The 15,809-nt window shown below is 39.3% G+C and overlaps 1 pseudogene; it reads left to right on the forward strand.

The window, feature by feature from the left end:
* Nucleotides 1-3,245: 3,245 nt before the first annotated feature.
* On the forward strand, nucleotides 3,246-7,395 carry LOC104446840 (annotated as a pseudogene).
* Nucleotides 7,396-15,809: the final 8,414 nt, after the last annotated feature.

Below are 15,809 nucleotides of genomic sequence, written 5' to 3' on the forward strand. Positions count from 1 at the left end.
TCATCACGCCATTAGACAAGCTATTAGCATATGACGTTTCTCAAATGGGTAGGACAATCGGGGTTACATTAAGCACCCCGTCATTTTTCCTTCAAGGACCGAGTCCGTAGACTCTTCGATGAATGAGTACAGGTATTGGAACAGAAGACGAAAATTTGTATTATCGATCTAGGATAAATTTATAGTCGCAGTGTTCGTCAATTACATAAGGAGAGGAGAATGATTAAACTTCAGAAGGAGTAAAATTATCCGGCAGTAGTAGAACAGATCGTATATTTAACTTTAGGAGAGAAAAATTAGTATCAATATTGCTACTGTTAAATAGCATCATAGAACTATTACATAAGATGACCTGTTCCACCATTTCACTTTAGTTCGTTAAAACTGTAGTGATTTGCTTAGGAAGTGTTTGGTCTTATCTTTTAAATGCAATTAGTGCCTTGCTTGTTTAATTCTCGTATTTAATTATGTATGTGAATGTTTAAGATGCAGTGTTAAATTTTAGTGCTTGTTTTTTCGGTGGGTAGATCAAAAGGTTGATTAGATACTAGGGGATTGATGCTGATAGCCTTCTGCGTTGTGCATACAAGCGGGGGCTATTAATCATTAATTCCACTCTTTGGACCGTTAGTCGATTTAGGAGGAGGCTTGGGAAAATCGAATTGCATGAGATCAAAGGCCGATCCCAAGGCCATTCTATGATTGATTGGATGAGTTTGGCCGATTGCCTTGTTTGTTGAATGTATGACTAGAATGCAGATCGACACCATGAATGGTGATCGATGGCAGCACCCACTGAAGAGTTGGCCAATTGAAGACAATGGCGTGGTCGGCCGATCTCCGTGGCTGTCTTAATCTTTTTGTAAGAAGCTTTAGTTTAGATTTCTTAGTTTGGTCAATTAGTAAACTTAGGCTCTAATTAGCTTGGGCTATAATTGATAGGATCAATTTAGACTTAGCTTCACTTTTAAAAGAAATGGTCAAGGTAGCTTAATATAGTCCCGCTCTTAATGAAAATGATTAGTATTAGAATCATATTTGGTAGGTTCTAGTCTCTAGCTTCAAGCTTCCAAGGAATTATGTCTCGAGACATATAATGAGGTCATGTGTATTCTTTGCCTGACTCCTATTGGGTTCTTACTTTCAGCTACATTACTTGCTTTCAAAACTTGAGGGTTTATTTATCACACTGTCTTTCAATAAATTGGATATATATCACTTCCCTAGAATAGATCAAGATTAGTTTAGACTTCAATGTAAATTGACCCCACAAAAACATTTGCATGATCATTTAGCAATTTTGATGCCTTTAAGACCATAATTGGTAATCAAGACCATGTGACCACTTGGATTAAACAACTTTCCAAGTTAGAGGTATCAAAAGGGTGCTAATAAAAATATTAGCGTAATCAAGTCTCTGATGCTAAAAATCTCTTATTGCGTAGGAATCGAAACAATGGTCTCACATCTCGATTGGTTTTTAGCTAATCCTAAAAGACTAGTGGTGACTCCTAGAATATTAAGCTGTTAAGAACTTCAATACTAAAATCCAATGTAGCATAAGGTATAAGCTTTGGAGAGTCCATGAGAGTTGTTGGTTAGCCTTTAGGCAATGCCCTTAAAACTTATGCCTTTTCCTAGTTGAAAAGGGTAGGTTGTGACATTGGCATGGAGTATGTTTAACTCTATACAGGTCAACTTATTATTTTTTTTATTACATTTGAAAATTATCAATTGCCTAATATGAGTAGATATTAAAGGTAAATAGTGTTAGAGAAATATGTCCAAGTGATTTTAATGATGCTCAAACCATCCTTAGTATAATGTTTACTATGACATGTGCAGATATTTTTAATAAAGGACTATATAATATCCATGATGCGATCCAGTGGATAAAAATTTTAATGTGTCTTGATATGGTTTTCCGTAAATAATACCAACAAATTTAAAAGATTAGCTTGTGACAAGGTCTATGTCAATGCTACTAATATCGGGTTATTGGTACTTTGAAATGTTTGTTGGTTTGGTAAAATAGCCATTGTGGCTATGGATTCGCACAACAGCAAAATCCAAATGGAAATAGTAATCGAGAAGTTAAGTAATCTGACAGGTTTATCAGAGACTGCTACCCATGCTATTTTTAGATAGCCCACAAATGTTCATGAAAAGGACTATATGGACAGTTCTATTTTTGGATAGCAGCTCAATAGTAGCTCTGACAACTCTTTGCTTCTCCAATCCTACTCTAACAGATAGATTGAAGATGGTTATAAAATATAAGATCTCTAAAGCTAAATGTTAGAGAGAGAGAGAGAGTGACATAACAAGATCAAAAGATTTGCTTCTACTTGTGTTCTAAGCGATACGTTCTCTTTGGATTGTTTTTCTAAGTATTGTATTCATGATGTTTTAATAATTGTACACAAGATTAAGTGTACAAGAGTAAGAGTAACAACTAAGTCCTAGTAATGTGATCTATTATGTGATTGGATAAATGTTTGCTAATTATGACTTTCTGAGCAAATTAGTAATGCAATCCAGCCCGACTTAATGCTATTAGTTTGAAGAGCAAACGTAGGTATAGGGATAAAATCAAATCACTATATACGATTTCGAGTTTTGAAACATCACATTGACTAGATCTTTATTTAGTGTAAGTTATTTTCCACAAAAGATTGTTAAGTTTTCTAAAACAACCTATTCAACCCCTATTGTAAGCCCCCCAACAAATAGTACAAATCTTAGAACCTTTAATTCAAGTAGTAACTTCAAGATATGGTATATTTTGTTAGTATAATCTATTCTTACCAATGAAAGAACATATATTTCTTTCACTCAATCTTCTATTATAAAATGATATCGAATAATGCATCCTTTTTTCTTGTCAATTCCGTAATTAAATGAACCTAAAATGGCATCCTTTTTTTTTTTTTGGTCAATTCCGTAAGTAAATGAACCTAAATGGTAATGAAGTAGGAAAACCTCCTTAAAAGTATAAAAGTAATAGCCAATTCTTTTTTAGATAATTTTGATGCGGTGATTTTCATAGATGACAACTCTATACCAAAGGAGGCGCCTCGAAATTCTGTATAAATCGGCCTCTTGCCAACACAATAAAATGTTGTCTTTGTTTCTTCTCATCCTAAAACAAATCAAGTATGCTGCAACCTGCGAATGGTGATTGAGGTAATATTCCTTAAGCTTAATCTCATTTGACATTACTTATGCAATCACATAGTATGGATCGCTCATTCTTCTTGTTGAATCAGAGAAGATCGGACCGAGCCATCATCAGAGCAAACGGAGCGTTAGATCTTCTCATGCGATTTTAATCTAACTCTTGGTTCAAGACTCAGCAACCTCATTCCGGCTCCCACTTTCATACTTGCCATCCTTTTTAGGTCCTCCTTCCTCCCTTGTTAAGGATTATTTGTGATTGAGGTTTTGTTCATCAGTTGAAGACAATAGTCAAGATAGATAGACTAGAACTAGATTGGCATTTTCTCTGTCATCATTTTGCTTACCCTGAGATCTCGAGTCCTGAGTCCTGTTGTTAATTAATCAAAGTAGATTATTGAGTCAAACATCTCTAACTCTCTCTCTCTCTCTCTCTCTCTCTCTCTCTCTCTCTCTCTCCTCTCCCTCTCCCTCTCTCTCTCTCTCTCTCTCTCTAAGTTGCTTCTATTACTCGAGTGCAGGAACTATCATAAAGATCAGTAGTCCCATACTCAACAGTCAACACACTCAACCATGTCCACTTCCAAAGTACACCCCATGGTTATCTTCTTATTCCTCTCCCTCTTGCCCAACCTCATCCCCGCCAAAAACCCCAACAGCCAACTCCAAGTCACTCACTCCAGGTGCCGAGGCACTCCCTACTCGGACCTCTGTGTCTCCACTCTTGCCTCCTTCACGGGCCTTGCCTCCATGTCCTTCCCGGAGATCATATCCGGCATGCTTCACCAGTCCGCCTCCGAAGTGAGAGCCGCCTCAACGCATTGCACAGTCATGAAGAACCATTTCCTTGAGAAGCTCAGCATGCTCGAAAGGCAAGCCCTGGACATCTGCCTTGAGCTATTTCGTGACATCCTCGATGACTTTGACAATGCCGTCTCCTACCTGGAGGGCTCGAAAGTCACTATACGCCACTATTATGACCTTCAGTCCCTCCTTAGTGGAATGAAGACCAACGTTTACACTTGCACCGACGAATTCGATCCCCACACAGATAATCTGAATCTCGGGGACAGCATGAAGGATAGGCTCTCGAACATCTTGCGCCACGTAAGCAATTCACTATTTCTCCTGACAAAGATGCGTGGCGTCAATAATCCTTCTGGACATGGTGTTAGAGAGAGGTTCCCAGCGTGGATGTCTTTAGAAGATAGCCTATTGGTGCAAACACCGACGAATGCGACAAAGTTCGATCTTGTGGTGGCGAAGGATGGATCTGGTAACTTCACCTCCATCAACGATGCTGTGGCAGCTGCTCCAGACAATAGCAACACCAGGTATTTTTATAATTTTGGCATATTTTACTAGTTTTAGTAGTATTTTTTTTTTTTCACTTTTCTATCTTAATGTGACCATTAGAGCTAATAGCTACTTTTAGTGGTGCTGTGTTCTTGAGGATTAGTTGACTAGTAAATACATTGCATTAACTTGAAATCGGAAGTAGAAGATAAGGTTTCATTTGAATACCTGAAGATGTACAGCTGCATATGGCTTATAGCTATTTTTTATTATTTATTTTCTACATTCACATCCTCTGCTAATGTGCATCGGATGTGTCTTGGGCTATCGCCAGTTATTCTATGTTCTTGGTTTTTTCTTAGTTTCTTTCTTCGTAGATTACAGCTTTTTCAATGGGAGCTGATGATTTTGTTCTTCAATCGAATGGCCCTTCGATTTGTTTCTCTTGCAGCCTTTACTCACTAACTCATCAATTTATTGTCGATTTGTTTGTCTTGCGGCCTTTTACTCACTAACTAATTGATTCATTGTTTCAAATCGTTAATTCAACCCACACTCGGAAATATTTATTTATTCGCTAAACTTCTTTTCAAGATGTAAATTTCCTTAACTTTTACCCTGACTTATTCGTATTCATCAAGCTTACCATTTATTTTCTTTTATTAAATAACACATACTCTTAAGTACTTTCCAATACAAGAGATTGCCCCGAAGCAAGGTATGGTGGGTGCCAGCAACTTTCACTTGTTAGGAGTAGGGGCTGAAAAGAGCTCTTTGTATAGCTTAGCTTAAAAAGAGAAAGGGGAAGGTTTGAAAGGAGCTTTAGCCCTTTTGCTATCTTAGGTTAAAAAGAACTACATATAAACGCCATTGATGAGTTGTCTTTTGACAATCGTTATCAAATACTTCGGTTGAATTATAGTCAGCTTATTTAGAGAACGATGTCCCAGTTCATTTAGATGTCAATACTTATTTTTTTATTGCATGAATAGCCTTCCATTTTTTTAATAAATGTGATTTAAATATAAAGCAAGGTACTTTTACAACATCAACAATCAATTACTTGTATTTGTCTATTTTGTCAAATTGCAAATACTATAAAACGGATTACTTTCCCACTTCTGATGCAGCCAAGGGGTTTTCCGATTGCCGCTACTAATATACTAATGACTTTGTTCATTGGAAATGAGAAGAGTGGAATGGAAATGAAACTTATTCTTCTTCACCACTTAGTTTTCATTAATGTAGGGAGAGATGTATATAAATAAGAAGGAATGAATATGACTAAATAAAAAGAAAATTCCACAAATGGAGGACTATTTGCGACAAGACAACAACTAAATCAAGATATATGAAATAGTAGTTCTCTCAATACGTTTTTCACTTCCCTTTCACTGGCAACTTTGAAAACGAGATCTTTGATGTTATGGTAATATTGTTATTATGTTTTAAATTATAAAAAACTCCCCTTCCGTGTTCACCAATTTTCCTTTTTTGTACAGGTTTGTCATCTACATCAAAGAGGGGACTATTTGGAGTATGTCATGGTGAACAAAACAAAGACCAACCTCATGTTTGTAGGCGACGGGATCGAGAAGACATTGATCAAGGGCAACCGGAACTACGACGATGGGTGGACTGCTTACTGGTCAGCCACCGTTGGTGAGTTCTTGAAACTCAATTCCTAATCAAATAGAAAATAAATATTTATTTCAGATCCAAAAACAAATCGCTCTCCTTGCCAATCGAACACCATTTGTTCTTTCGCAAGTGAATTTTTGAATTTGCTCGTTATTTGTATGTCTCTTGCGCTCACAATGTTTCTTGTTATTCATTGTACCATTAAGAAAGTTATCAACACCACTTACATTCTTATCATATAGTAATAAGACCTAGGGGTGTTCTTTTTATTAATATACCATTTTTGATACTAAGGTGTTTTTGTACTTTGGTACATATACTTGTATATACACTGATTTTCATTTTTCCAAAACTGAAACAAAAAACCACTCTAAAATAAGATTATCTTGCTTAAATATTGAAAAGGGTGATTGGCTGACAGATCAATCTTAGAATTCTGTTATGCCAGTTGCTCTCAATTATGTTAACCTAAAGGATACGTAATTAAATCAATAATAATTAATGTTATTTCCACTATCTGCAGCTATTGAGGGTGATGGATTTCTCGCTAAGGGGATTACCTTTGAGAATTTTGCGGGGCCCAAGAAGGGTGAGGCAGCGGCTTTTCGGAGCAGGTCGGACAAGTCAGCGTTCTTCCAGTGTAACTTCTCGAGCTACCAAGACACGATGTATGTGCACAGTCATCGCCAGTTCTATCGCGATTGCGATATATATGGCACTATCGATTTTATATTTGGAGATGCGGCGGTGGTTTTCCAGAATTGCAACTTGTATGCGCGCAAACCAAACGAGGGACAGGCGAATGTGTTCACTGCCCAGGGCAGAGAAGATCCGCTAGGGCAAACCGGGATGTCGTTCCTTGGCTGCAACTTTGCAGCCGCACCAGACCTTGCACCTGTACAGTCATCATTTAAAACATTTCTTGGCCGTCCGTGGAAGGAATTCTCGAGGACGGTGATCATGGAATCGTACATTGGCGACCTGGTTGACCCAGCTGGGTGGTCGGAGTTCCACGGATCGGCTGGGTTGAGGACTCTCTTCTATGGGAGTACCAGAATAGAGGCCCGGGTTCAAACATGAGTGACCGAGTGAAATGGCCCGGGTACAAAGTTATTACGAGCTCAACAGTGGCAAAACAGTTCACAGTCGAGTCTTTCATTCAAGGTAACCAGTGGCTCAATGACACCGGTTTTCCTTATTTTTCGGGTCTGGATTAGAGAGTATTTAAATGTTTAGATTTTTCAGAGTGCCTTAGTAACGTAAAGTTCTACTTTGGTTGTGCATGCAGCTCTACTTTCTGCGTTTTTAATTATTGAGTTGGACAGAGAAACTAGCTGCTCTAGTTTCTCCTTTCTGTTGTATTTGAACTAATGACTCCAGCCTGTTGACAAGTGAATTTTTGCCGGCAACTTAAAGGTGCATTTTTTCGAAAAAAATACATGGACGAATAAAAAACATAAGGATAAGTTCAATAGAAGTTCTAAAATTTGTTACAAAAATACAATTGAGTCTTAAAATTTGTAAAAAGTGCAATCAAGTTCTAAAATTTGTTAAATTGTTTCAATCGAGTCCTAAAATTATTTGGTGGAAGGGTTACACATTGTCCCCATTGCTCAATAATTGCTCTTCATCGACTAAGCTATGTTTGAGAGGCTGTCGTTTCTTGTCCAGCGATAGTATTAGTTGGAGTTTGCTTAAATCCTTGTCCATTCATAATGTGAGCGATGATGTGCTTTCAAAGATTTTGATGGGTAGCCCTGTTCTCGAATACTTGAATTTGATAATGCCAGGGAATAAAGGAATTGACTGAAAAGTTTTGAGAGAGTTGATTATGGGTTCTCCTGTCGTGGAATCCCTTTGAGATTTGGACTCACTCGTTTGCTTTCAGTGCGTGTGAGAGTGGATTTGTTTAAAGAGATAATAAGAATTATTGAAGCGCCATCCTAGTAGAAGCCGAATTAGATTTCGACAGTCCGGTCAAATTAGATTGCTCTCTGCTTAAGGAAATGCTTTGCCAGCTGCAGAATGCCACTCAAATTCTTTTTGCGCTTTGGTGCCTTCGGGTGAGCATAATCTTTTTGCTTCCTAATGAACATTATTTTTTCCAAGTAGTTTTTCACTTGGGGTAGGGGACATTATTCTTGCAAAGCTTATGGATGCTCAGGTTTTATTTTAATGGAATTTTATAAGAGAAAAGGTACAGGCTTGTGATGTACTTAAGAGGAGTTCCATCAATATTCCGGCATTCCAGTTATACTTTGCTAAAACAACAATGACCCTTTTCAAACTTTGATTTTATGATCTGTCCTTACCTTTTGACGTGAGTAGGTTATGTGGCCTCTGAAGGTAGAAGACATGCCAGTTCTGCTGCTGAATTGCAAGTCTTTGACACTGCACATGTCGGTTCCCCAATTCAGCTTTCCTGCTATAACAAATATGCTAGCAACTACACCAAATTTGGAGAAGCTGGTCATAATTTTTAAGCCATCTGATTGGGTCTCCTCGCGGGTATACTCCTTAAGCGCCAATTCACAGGTTTAGATAATTCAAAGGATTAACTGGAATGTACCACCCAAAATCTCTCTCCTTCCCTTTTTCTTTCTCGAGTCCATGAAGTTCCACTACTATCGCAGCCTATATTTCAAATGCCCCCTCTAATGCTCCGGAAGTTTCACCGACAGATTCACTCTTTCTTTTTTGTGAAGGCCACTGTGATGGTGAAAATGAGAAAATTGCTCTTGCATTGATGAACTGAGTGCACAAATTTGGTTTCTCTTGTTTATGATGATCTCTAATCTGATTACTGTAGGCGAGATGTATAATTTGACAAGTGATAGGTGTGGAAACTAGATCATGCTTTATGTGGAACATTCACTTTGTCTTTTATCTGTGAGCAGTGTATATCTTACTTAGAAATGTTGATCATGAGAGCCATTGGCATATAAATAAGAAGTTCAAGCATTAGGCTCAACATCTCAAAAATGTTGAGATTTTTGGATTTTCTGGTTGTTTAAGATTCAAATATGAGGAAGTGCTCACGTTGGTAAAGTTTTTGCTTGAACATGCATCTGTGCTGGAAAATGTGGTCATTCAAGTTAAAAATCAGAAATCACAACAAGATCTTGGGGTAGTGAGCTCACGCATGCTGCTTGAAGTGGCCCAAGGACTTCAAAGGTTTCACAGAGCTTCTAAGCATGCTGCGGTGTTACTCAGTTATCGAGAAGAAGAAGAAGAAAAGCGGCAAAAGGAAGAAGTTAGAGTAACAACAAAATGTATTCACGTTGGCCATATGGATGATTGATTGAGATAGGAACACTTTAAGCCACAACATCAACTAGCTTGATATGTTGCTGGTAATGTCTAATGTAAGCTTTTCAGTGTTTTGAAGCAAGTTATGGGGTTGTATTTTGTTTGGAAATTGTTCTACGAGGTTGAGCAACGTTTTGTTGCAGGAATATCCTATTTACTTACGTAATGTCGTTTTAAGGAATCCATATTGAATCACATGACAGCGACATCCCCCCGTGGCCTTTTTATTGAAGAGCGCATTTCTTGTCATAGGAGCATCCGAGAATGCTTGGGACATTATAAACTCCACAACCTCTGAAAAGTTTTAGTGATTGGGCCTCCTAATTCACTTTTAAGCTTCAATGCTATTATATTTAATCGTATGCAAGTATCTTGACTTAGAATGATATTGCATTTTATGGGTTGATGATTGATTGAAGTCGCAGGATTTGGGATGGTTCAATAGAAGGAGATGGCTCATTCTATTAGCTTCCCCCAATTACATGATATGCGCAATTAGAGTAGAGATATATCGAATTCAGGGGCGTGACTTATAATCAAAATTGTTGTGTAGTTGTCCAGTACTGGTGCAATCGATGGTAAGGTATAATATAAGATGTCACACCCTGAACGCTGAGCACACGAGCATCCCTCGGCGATCGATTAAAAATGCGACGTCCCAAGACGTGTCGCCGACCTAGTCTTTTTATCTTTCGATTAAACGCATGCGGAAGCAATTAAAATAAACACCCACTCAATAAACAAATAATAGGGATAGTAAAAACACAACAAATATTGCCGAAAACAACATATTTATTTGTCCACTGTTATCCCTAGAAAGTTTAATAATTACAAGCATTTCTACGGCCACTTCCTATTGACCCTCTCAAAAACCTTCAGGGGTTAGGGTTAACCTAAACTTCACTAATGTCAGGGTCAGCCAAAAAGTGTCGCATCTTGTGCCCACTATGACATCCAAAATTTCTAATTCTGCTTTCAATTAAATGAGACGGACTTTTCATTGACGTGCTTATAATTCAATTCTACGAGCTGATCACTCATGAGATAACTAGTCTATCAGGTGAAGCCATTAAGGAAGTTAAATGCAATAGACTCGAGAATCTAACCATGAATCGGCTAGTTGACCGTATTAATCTGCAATGATCATTACGACACTATCAGAATCGAACATAGAGTAGTAATAGGTCGATTCAATTGAGATATGTGATTAGAGTGTGGGTGATTCCACTTGATTTCAATATTCTCGTCGACCGGCACTAAACTAATTCTTCTGTCGTTGGGGTACCCTATGTCTCGTAATTGAAACTTCAAGATTTTCACAACAATCGAGAGTCACCGATATGTCGAAGATTATGTCGTGGCTTGAAAAAATAATCAACCATGGGTCAATTGTACTGAAAATTCCTAAAAGTTACCTAGTAAATTAGGACACGCTCAAATCACGCCAGATTGAAATTAACCATGATTTTAAACCTGAATTCAAAAATTAAAAGCTCACATGTCACGCTTTATTTTAAGAACGTTGACTTATCTTCGGAAGATTTTTCATGCAAACCAAGTTTTTCGCAAAATAATCAAAGTATGGCTACTTTGGCTCGAGAAATTAGTAGGCCCGCTTGGTCGTGCTTTTGAGACTCAAGAAGGTTCTATGGACAAGAGAACATGTGAATTAAAGTGTGGTGACATTGGATTAATTTTATGGACTTCAATTTGGTTCAATTAGAAGAGACTTGAATGAAATTGATATACAAGATTTCATGCCACGGCGGAAAAAGAAATTGCAACCATTGGAATAAGGTTGTGGGAGATTGAGAGAGGAGGACATCATCAAGTGATGTCAAAAGAGCATAGGATATTGACAAGTGGGAGGGTGAGGATTGGCTCTCAAAAAGGTGGGACATCACTTTACCAATCAACCTTTTCATCTTCAACCTTGGCTTGATTTCGAAATTGGAGAGAGAGGGAGAGAATCTCGCCGGACCAGCTTGTTCGACGCCGCCCCTTTCGCTCGTTCGGTCGCCCTCTCGTTGCCGTTGTTGTCATGGTCATCGTCCCTCGTTCGCGCGCGAAGGCCCGTGCATGCCTCACCAGCCAGCTTCGCGAGCCGCTTCGCTTTCATCCCGTGTCCTTCGGCCGTCTACCTCACCGTTCGACAGCCACAACATCGCCTGGGAGCCGCCCGAAGCTTCATCTCGCCCGTCCGGCCACTAAACCGTCGGGCTTCCGCGCCAAGAGAAGCCGTTGTCGCCACTGTCCACTGCTTGCATTGTCTTGCTCAGCCTTTGCGCCACCAGCCGCTGTCCCGAGGATCCGGACGTTGATCCCATCGTCGCCACCGCAGCCACCGCCTATACCCACCCGACTCCGCCCGCTCACCGCCGCCTCCTCCTTCGCCGTTCGCCTAACCGCCGCCGCATTCAAAATGGTTTAGTCCAAGATCAGCAGCCTCCGACCAGCAAGCCTGTGAGACTTCAAGGAGCGTTTCGGGGCCCTTCCCGGCCTCCGTTGGTGTCGCCACTTCGAGGTTTATCAACCGCCTTGGCGTCGTGGTCGTCGTGAACTCATCGGCACACAAAACCGGTGAGTTTATCCTCTAAACCTCGTTTAGTAAGTTAATCATGCTTAAGCAAAGGTTTAGATTAGTCTAATTAGGTTTAGGTGGTTAGATTAGATTATTTTAATGTAAGTTAGATTAGTTGTATGATTAGTTTAATGGATGTTTAATTAGGGCTAATTGTATGTTTAAATTAGTGTAATCTAGTTTAAGCCCTAATTATTTATTTTTAATTAATAAATTACTTCGAATTTTATAAATATTATTTTATTAAATTATATCATTATAATATATTATTTAATTATTTAATTTTCGAATTAAATTTAATTATTTAATAATTTCAAAATTTTGCCGAGATGACCTATCGCTAGAATTTCGTCATCAAATAAGGTGGTCAGCTTGTGCCAATTGTATGTTTAATTGAGAAGTTGTGTAAATTGATGATTTTGGTTAATTATTCCAAAAGCATGGAATTGAGTGAAATTGGAGAAGTTTTAGTATTTAACTTGAAAATACCCGGTGTTGGCTTATAGCACCGTAATTGGTTGGTAGGACCACTTTTGTATCAATTGATTGAATGGTTGTTTATATGGGGATTTATCTCAAAGATGCGGTATCAATATCGATTGGAATTTGATTGTGAAAGGTTGTGAATGGATCTTGAAAATCGTCAAGTTCGACTATGCCCGTTAGACCGTGATTTGCCACTTGACAAAGGTCGCACTTGATAAGGCCGAATCCGCCACCTATTAAAGGTCGCGCCCATTGGGCCGTAAATTGCCACCCGATAGGGTCGTACTGATAAGACCGTAATCCGGCAACCTATTAAAGGTCGCGCCTATTGAGCCGTAATTTGCCACCTAAAGATAAGTCATGTCCTTTCGACCGTGGTTTTTAGTGAATGATTTGATTGATTATTTAAATGTACTAACGTGCAGGAATGGACCAAGGCGAGGTAAGTCCTTAATCTCTTTGTGTGGCTAGAGCGCTCATGGGGGCTTATTTGCTTCCTAATCGAGTTTTAGAGGATATGACTCGTTGAGACATTATCTCACCCCGCCAGGATAATATTTTCAAGTCCCTAAATGGCGATCCTCCGGAGTTTTTGGCAGACCAGTTGAGGGTCACCGAGAGGATTTTTGACTGTCGATCCCGGATCTCATCTGGTCTATGAGCTTGTGGTGACTCATCAAGTCTGGCCGATGAGAACCTTCCGGTAGGGTCCTCATTGATTTAGAGCATGGTATCACTATAGGCCTCGATGGATTCTTGGATGGCCCTCTCGTGTGTTTTGATATCCCCCGGTATTATAGATGCCGGCCTAAGTGAGGGTGCCGTTGATCCTTCGTATGGGTTGGTGGAGGACCCAACACCCTCAATGACTGTGGAGACCAAGAGCTGGTGAATGGATCTAATAGCCTGGTCTTAGGACAGCTTAGTTTTTGAGACCGATCTTCTATAGATCTTTTGTTATTAGCCTAGTCCTCGTAATCGAACCGGTTTGATGTGTTTAAAGTGTGTGGTTTGGTTTTGAAAATGCGATCCTACTTTTCTATCCCAATTAAGTTTTGTCTGGGATTATTTATCCGCTTCGCATGTGTAAATAATTGAATGGGTCGGCAACGTGTCCGGGAAGTTGCATTTATCGAGCGCAAGGATGTGCGCGTGCTCGAGGTTTGGGCGTGACACCCACCACATCCACACTCGGCAGATCTCCACGCTAGGCCTTGAAAAATGTTAACTCACAATGGGGTGAGATAAATCTCAGCGAGTTAACAATCTAAACCTCGATTATGATGCAAATTCGTCTCAAAGGCAGCCTAAACATGCAATGGCATACAATCTTACCTCGCATTGGCACACCCCTACATATTAGTACGTCACATATGCCATTATAAATACAACAAGCATAATCAATCATCAGAACACATAACTCTTTGCACCAAGCATCCACACGGGTCTTGATTATAAGGTAAAACCCGTTTTGGCACGTCCCATATCATGCCTAACAGCTTTTACCCCATAATCAAGCACAACACGTCACACTCATTTACATGTGTTCCGATTATTACGATCCTCGGGCCATGGCCAATACACGAGTTGGTGGTCTTCGACATGCATCGGGCACGCCCCATTGAGCACGGCATCATCCAGAACCCCCACCTAGACGGCATTCCATAAAGGAGCATCGATTCGGCCTCAACCATGACTCCGCATCCGACTCTACCGGGCATCCAATAAAAATCAGGCATAGTCCCCAAACTCCTGTTGGGTGACGGATTAAATTATATGACCACACAAGCACGCCAACACTCAAGCCAATTTTTATCTTCCGTCACTAGCCAAGTGTAAAGAGTTTGTGCTTAAATAGCAAATCTCGGAAAATCTTTACATTTAAAATTCTGGTAAAATAATCGCATGGAGTCACCTCTTTGAAATCTACCCATCAAACCTTGCACACTTTCATTTTTAACTTTCATTTTAAAACATCATTGCCCCTTTTATCATGTAAAATACGGTGTCCAAACACGGACTCAAAGTTTGCTATTTTCTTACCAATAAACCATATTTGAAAATAGCATTTAAAATACATGATATGGGTAATCAAACAGCATGGCATTACATGCTCAAACGATCATAATTAAGTGTAAGCTCATCCAGCAAAACAAGCACAAAATTCCACTTAACTAATCCATCATTAATTATGCTAATCGAGATTAATTAAGCACGACTTATCGATTAACGATTAATTAACCTAAACTCAAATAATTAATCTAACCATGATTAATTAATCTAATCATAATTATTTAAACTAATCACACTAAATTTAATCTAAACCATCATTAATCGCAATTAAAACTAAACTAAAATTTGTAAATACTAACCGTCATTAATATTAAAATAACCACCCCTACATGTAATTAATAACTCTAATCCACAATAAGGAAGTTAACTCACGGGTTTTCCGGGCGACGTGGCATGATGGCATGGCGACAAAGATCGAGAACTTGACCTTCACAGCTCGAATGGCGGCGGTTCGGTGAAGTCGAGCTCACGGCCAAGGGCGCTCGGCTTGGGCGGACGGTGTGCAATGGTGAGGATGATGGTGGCATGGTGGTGGTGGAAACGGGGGGTGATGAACAAGGAAAGAAGAAAAGGAAGAAGATGTTGACGTTAGAGAAAATGAAAGCAAAGAAATGGAGGGGAAGAAGATGGGGTGCTACAGCAAAGGGAGAATGTGTGAGGGGAGAAGAGAAAGAGAGAAGGAAGAGAGAAAGAAAAGAAGAAGGGAGGGGGTTGTCATGAGGAGGAAGGGGGAAGAAGAGAAAGAAACAATACAAAATGGAGGATGTTGGGGGAAAATTGTGGCAGAAGGGCTGGCGTGAGCAAGAAGAAAGAGGAGAAAAAGGGGTGGAAATTTCGGTACAAAGAGGGGGAAACGAGGGAGAAGAGAGAGAGAGAGAAGAGAGAGAGAAAAGGGAGAAGAAAGAGAGGGAAAGGAAATTGAGAATGAGAATGAGAGGGGAGAGAGAGAGAAAAATATTCTTATTATTATTATTTTTCTCTTTTTTTTCTTTCCTTTCGGTCTCCGATTTTTCATTTGACAATTTCTTATCCGAAATTTCGGACTCGCCGATAGTTCAACGGATGATAAGACGATGTCCAATAATTAAATATGGAAACCCTCAAAATTCGGTACCTGAAATTGAATTAAATTTCATGGTTAAAATCAATCGAACGCGACTTTAGTACAACCTAATCTATCGGGTGGCTTTTAGGGGTTCTCACACGATTGACCCATGGCCACATAATTTTCGATCCACGTTTATGC

Source organism: Eucalyptus grandis, chromosome 5 (genome assembly GCF_016545825.1).
Source record: "Eucalyptus grandis isolate ANBG69807.140 chromosome 5, ASM1654582v1, whole genome shotgun sequence".
Taxonomy (NCBI): Eukaryota; Viridiplantae; Streptophyta; class Magnoliopsida; order Myrtales; family Myrtaceae; genus Eucalyptus; species Eucalyptus grandis.